At 53.2% G+C, this 6,000-nt stretch overlaps 1 protein-coding gene across 5 annotated transcripts in view; it reads left to right on the top strand.

The window, feature by feature from the left end:
• Positions 1-1,762: 1,762 nt before the first annotated feature.
• Positions 1,763-6,000, top strand: part of MGAT5 (alpha-1,6-mannosylglycoprotein 6-beta-N-acetylglucosaminyltransferase) — a 337,157-nt gene continuing 332,919 nt past the window's right edge. For 3 of the 5 annotated variants that reach the window (XM_058694923.1, XM_058694957.1, XM_058694914.1), the window contains exon 1: positions 1,992-2,130. The gene's annotated coding sequence lies outside the window, so the exon portion shown is untranslated. Of the gene's footprint in view, positions 1,843-1,991; positions 2,131-6,000 lie in introns of those variants that run through there. The other 2 variants (XM_058694949.1, XM_058694940.1) reach the window with 2 other exon arrangements.

The following is a 6,000-nucleotide window of genomic DNA, read 5'->3' as shown; positions in this document are numbered from 1 at the left end:
TGTACATATGAATATTACACCCTTAAACTTTATTTCTCTATATATACATATATTTTTTAAAAGGTCCTGAAATAATCACTGTATGTAATATCCTCTATAGCAGTGGGTCTGTGATGTTTAAATGACTGATGTCTTTCAGAAATCTCTAGGCAACCCGGTGGTACAGTTATTAACCACCCGCAGGAACTTGGCTTTGAAGCAAATCTACTAGATTTAGAATTTGTACCATCCATATTCAAAGCCCAGAAAGTCTTGGCCACCAGATGTCACTCTTCTTCTATTTCGCTTCTAGTGCCCTAAGCACTGTGAGACCTTATTTTCTAACAAGGGACTGAGAAAAATACGTGCCTCGCAACGTTCCTGGGATTTCACCAAAAGGTCTTATTAAGAGGAATAGTCCTGCCCTTACAGATTTCCTTGTGGCTCTTGAGTATCACCTGGACAGTTTCAGACAGCTGAGAATTGTGGGCTCATCCGTTCAAAAAATGTGAGAGCTGTTTACTTGAGCTTGAAGTAAAAGGTAGGACTGACCTAATGTGCCTTGAGAGGAGAGCTAGCTAAATGTAAGAGAGGCCATGAGGTGTGTTCTACTAAGATCCTGGGGTCAGAAGATTTCCCTAACCACTTGGGTGGCCCTGAGAGCTCACTTACAAAATGAGAAAGTGGGGCTAAGTCATTTCTAGGGTCTAAAAATTCCATGATCAGTTTTTAAATGCCTCTGTTGAGGATTGTGGACAGTAGAACAGGGTGATCTAAATTCAGGACAGAAGACCCTAAGGAGGACAGTGAAGTAGATATGGAGAAATCCCACAGGGAAGGTAAAGGGAAGTTGAACCTGATGTAGTGACTAGTTACAGGGCCTGAAACTTGCTGCGGTTATGAATCCTGTCATTTTGACCCCTAGGTGATCCACTAGGCCACTCTTCTTCCATTCTAGATCCTACTTAACAATGATCTATAATGCTCAGCGATGCAACTGTACAACATTGTCTCTCCCAGGGTTTGGTTGGATTTAACATGTCTTCTCAGTCAATGTCTGTGGTACCTTCAGGGCATGGGATGTGTTTTATTTCGTTTTGAATTTACAATAGTACAATGTTCAGCTAGCTCATCCGGAGTGTTTGTAGAATCCAGGGAGGGAAGGAAGAAAAAGAAAGAGAGATGGGATTCATTTATTGAGCGCCTACTATATGCCAAGTATACCTAAATACTTTTCGCATATTTTATTTCATCTCCAAAATAGACTCCTGAGGCAGCATCATGCTCATAGATAAAGAGGCTGAATTCAAATGGCTAAGTGACTTGTCCAAGGTCAAAAAAAAACCAAGTGGTAGACTCAGAAGGCTACCTATAACCCATTCTGCAAAGGACACTGAGACTCAGGACATTTATTAAAGTTGCATGCACCTGTAAATGGGTGAGCCCCCAGTCTTCCCTCACTGGGCTTCACTGCTGGAATGCCCCTAGTGTTTAAAAGCCCCTGGACTGCACCACTCGGGAGGATGCTTCGTCATATGAACATTTGCACACTAACCCCGACCTTGCTAGAATATTATTTATGGCCACGACTAACCTGTCTCCCTCGCTCCTTTCTCCCTTTGGGCTGCGGAATTGAAAGGTTGCTAGAAGTCCTCTCCCACAGAGTTGAGAGTTTGCAGACGGCCCCTGAAAAGCTGGGGCGTTCCGAATTGGCTGAGCGCTCTGCCTGGGAGGGCGGGGAGTTTGCCCAACGTCTCTGACCAGAATCCTTGCCTTTAGGAGCCGAGAGCCCAGAAGCGGGGAGAAGTTGGAGAGGTTAGGCAGGGGGGTGTTGGAAGAAACTGCGGACAGACCCTCGCCCTGGTAGGCTAAGCCCCCGAGGAGTGTTTCTGCCGCGTCCGAGCCGTGTGTGGACGCGCCGCGCGCGGCCCCGCCAGGGCTGGGAGTTTGTAGACCGTCCCTGCCGCGGCCCGCTCGGCGGCGGCCCTGCGGCTCCGGCGGCAGCCGCGGCGGCCCCGGGCGCGATCCAACCCAGGTAGCCGCGCCGCAGGCTCGGGGCGCAGCGACCCCGTGCCCCGCCGTGTCGTGGGCCCCGCGGGGACAGCGGCTGGCGGGCGCTCCCTGCTGCTACTGCTGCTGCTCAACAAGGAGGTGAGAGCTACTGGGTCGGGGAGATCGCGTCGGGCTTGCCATCCCCGCGGGGAGATGCACGCAGAGGGGACCACGGAGGGCGCGGGGAGCTGAGCGCGGGCGGCGAGAGCCTGCACCGAGGGCGGCGCGGCCAGGGGCTTCCGCCCGCCGCCTGCGTGGGTGCCCTGGCTGCAGCCGCTCTGCGGGACCCGGGGAGTGTAGCGGGGGACGCGCCTTGAGGCGCCCACCTGCCCGGGGCAGCCCTCCCCAGGGGAGGCAGGAGGCCCCCCAGGGCCCTTTGGGAAAAGGACTGACCAGAGGAGGCTTTGGTGGCGCGGACCGGAGGCGAGCTGCCGGGGATGGCAGATGGGCGCTCGGACCTCGGAGGAGGCTGGTGGGGTCGCGCTGCGGGTGTGGGCCGAGCTGGGGTCCCCGGGACCCGGGCGCGCAGGGCGGGCTCCGCCACCGGCCAGGGGAGAGGAAGAAGGGAGGTTGGCCCCAGGCCCAGAAGAGAAGGGATGCGGCGGCCGGAGCCGCCGGGCTGGGGGACCAAGGAAGCCCGAGGAAACCCCCACCCCTAGGGGCCAGCCGCCGGCCCCGCGATCCCACCCGAGCGCTCCGCCAGGCTGCCTGGCCGAAGAGGCTGCGGGGAGCGCAGAGCCCACACCCGCGCACACACTCCCCGAGAGCATGCTCAGTGCGGCCCTGGGAACTTCCTGCCGAGTCGCGAGCCGCCCCGGCCCCCTCCGGGTTGGCTGCGAGCTAAGTTGGGGGAGACCGAGCGCGTGGGTGGGGGGCGCGGCGCCCGCCTGTAGCCCTTTGGTGCCCCTGGCCCCTGCCTAGCCTTTGCTCAGCTCCCGACGCTACTCGCGCCGACCGCCCCCGCGGCTGGGAACGGGGGTGTGGATGTCATCCCTCGCTCCCCGAGGCCAGGTCCGAGGCTGGGAGGCCAGAGGCCTGGCGGTGCGGTCGGACCCTCTCTCTATGCACTCGCTGAGCGCGCGGACCTCGCGCAGGGAGCAGACTGGGTGGAAGGGGGTGTGTGAGCCGGGGACGTTCGCGCACACACTTGCTGTCATACACAAAGCCGTGGTTTCGTAGCTACCGCGCGCAAGAGGGAAGAGGTGGCGCTTGCATTCATTGTCCAGCCGCGTTGCGAGCGCCAGCGGGGTGCTCTGCGGGAACCATGCGATGCTTGAGGTTCTCAGATGCCGGGGTCGGGGTCTAGAGCCCGGTGCTCCTGGTTCTGACTGCCAAGCCCCGCGCAGGGGAGGGCACAGTTTGTTTGCACCTGGCTGTGGCCGCCCGTTTAGGGAAGGTTGGACATTTATGGAGCTGTGAAGTTGGGGAGGGGAAGGCTAGGGTTTGTACCGGGCTCGATGGGATGGCCCGGTGCACCTGGAAACACAATTCAGATTCGAGCATGAGCAGCAGGATCTCATTCTAAAGAGAGGCAAGTGGGGGGCTGGTGCCCCTGCCTGTGTTCATTATCAGGACCTGAGCAACTTGGCTGGGTTTTACTCCTCGAGTACCCCTCCCCACCCACCACCATGTTAGCTACTGCATCACCCTTATCCTGATCCTTGACGCAGGATCAGACCTGCCTTGTTTTGATTCACTAAAACAAAAAACAGTTTTTCGCGATGGGCAAGCCCATCACAGATCTGACTTAATAAATGAGTTTTCACCACCACCCCCACTTCCTGCTTTCCTACAAATTCTTCTTGTTCTTGTTCTTGTTCAGGGCTGAGGTAAGCAACCTTAACTTTGTCAGGATTAGAGTGACACTCCATTTTCTAGAGGCCTTTTTAGTTTTCTCCCATTTACCAACTCAATATAGTTGGAGTGAAGTGGAGAGGTTCTGAAAAAGGCCATGATAGAGGAGGGTGAAGAGGGTGACCCTTCTGCCCCTTCTAGGTGCTGCGACAAGAGGAGAAGCGAGTGCCTCTGCCTGACACCCACACTCTGGCAGAGCTGGGTGCTGGCTTTTCCTTTGGTCTCCACCTTTGTTCCAGCTTGCCTGGGTTTGGGACACTTGTGACCAAAATCACTAGGAGAAAGGAGTCTGCAGGCCTGGGTTGAGGCTTTGGGGGTTTGCACCTACAGGAGCAGTTGCCGGCGCTGGTGTTAAGGCGGACTGCGATGGCGGGAGACTGGGGGCTCAGACTCTGCCCATATCTGTCAGTGGCATCTGGGTGCTCCAGCCGTGCTGCAAAGCAGCTCAGGGGCTTTGTGATCCCAGCAGTGCACATTTCAAGCGCTTTGTGTTCCAAGTGTGAATAGAGCAGACATATACACTCACACGTATGTATGTATATGTACATTCTCATAAAGAAGTATGTGCCTATGCAATGTTCTTCAGTAGCATCTTGGAGCTGGAAGGGACCTCATTTCAGGAGAGCACAGGAATTCAAATTTTCTCCCTTCCCATTCAGTTTCTCAGTTTAAAAATAACTAAGCCAGCCTTCTGCCCAGCTGGCCTCCAAAAGCATTGAAATGCTAGTCCCCCTGTGATTCTAGCCCAAGGGGAGGCCTTTGGTTCCTCCCTTAGAAGTGTGGCTCCTCAGGGTCCATTGTAGATGTCCCTCACTTAACATCACCTTTCCAAATGCTCCATGTGGCTTGGGATCTAAGTCATTGCAGAGTCACCCTCAGATTGATTTTGTCAGGGGACAGACAGTGACCGGTATGTGCAGCAGAGATGTCCAGAAAACTGCATAGAGTGGTCATCATAAGACTTGGGTTGGGAGGTTCATGTCCTCTCTCACACTTGTGATCATCTAGGTGGGTAGTTGCCCTGCTCCTTGCCAAGAGATGTAAAAAGTAGTGGGTACTCATTTTATTCCCTCCTCCTTGTGTCTTTCGGCCTTCTGGGTCCAGAAAGGAGGGGTGGTGGGGGGGGTGGCTTTCTTTGTTGATATTATTGTAGTAAATATCAGGAAAGCATATACTGCCAGGAGCTTTGTCTCAGAGGGTTTATTGTGATGAGTGTCAAAGTTTGAGAAAGGGTTCTTGTGTCAGGTGATCAGTTAGTTGATAGTTTTGGCTGAAGGAAGATGTATGTGTTCCAGAATCCAGGTACTTTTTAAAAAAGAAGGGGAATAATTTTATATTGGGGGAGGATGCCATTGTGGGTGACAGTTGAGAGGTTTGGGTCACAAATAAATCTGGTACTTGTCAATGCAAGTTTTACTAGGCTGCCTTTAAAGTTCTCAAGTGCTTTGAAGTATAGAGTCACTCCTAATAACCAGAAGATAATTGTACTTTCTAATTTGTTTGAAATTGAGTAAAGATCTCCCGACCTTTGTTAAAGTTTCTTTCTTTAAAGATTTTTTTAAATGTCTTTGTTTTCTTTTTTTTTTTGAGAGAGAGAGAGAGGGAGAGAACTAGTGGGGGTAGGGCAGAGAGAGAGGGAGACACAGAATCCAAAGCAGACTCCAGGCTCTGAACAGTCAGCACAGAGCCCAACATGGGGCTTGAACTCACAAGCCGTGAGATCATGACCTGAGCCAAAGTCGGACACTTAACTGACTGAGCCCCCCGGTGCCCCTTAGAGTTTCTAATCTAAGTCTTGTCTCTGTGGTATCTTACATCTTGTGTCAACATCAAAAATCTGAGCATGGTGTGACCCCTGCCAGCTGCAGGTGTGTTCATTGAGTGTTTATATGGCAGCTGCCATGAGCCATGCCCTGTGCCGGTGCTGAGTATAAAGACGTCCTTCTTCAAAATTACCTTCTCACTTTTAATTTATCTGACCTTCTCTTTCAGTGTGTTAATGCAAACTAATAGCTCTTGGAAGGTCGCCAAGTTGGGTCCCAGGAGCCTTAGTGCTTTTAACCATGTTCTCTGTTGGCTGGAAGCATGGGGACTTGAGCTGTGTTTGCCCACTTG

Source organism: Neofelis nebulosa, chromosome 2, assembly GCF_028018385.1.
Source record: "Neofelis nebulosa isolate mNeoNeb1 chromosome 2, mNeoNeb1.pri, whole genome shotgun sequence".
In the NCBI taxonomy this organism is placed as follows: domain Eukaryota; kingdom Metazoa; phylum Chordata; class Mammalia; order Carnivora; family Felidae; genus Neofelis; species Neofelis nebulosa.
The sequence above is the reverse complement of the archived record's forward strand: the minus strand, read 5'-3'. Positions and strand labels throughout refer to the sequence as shown.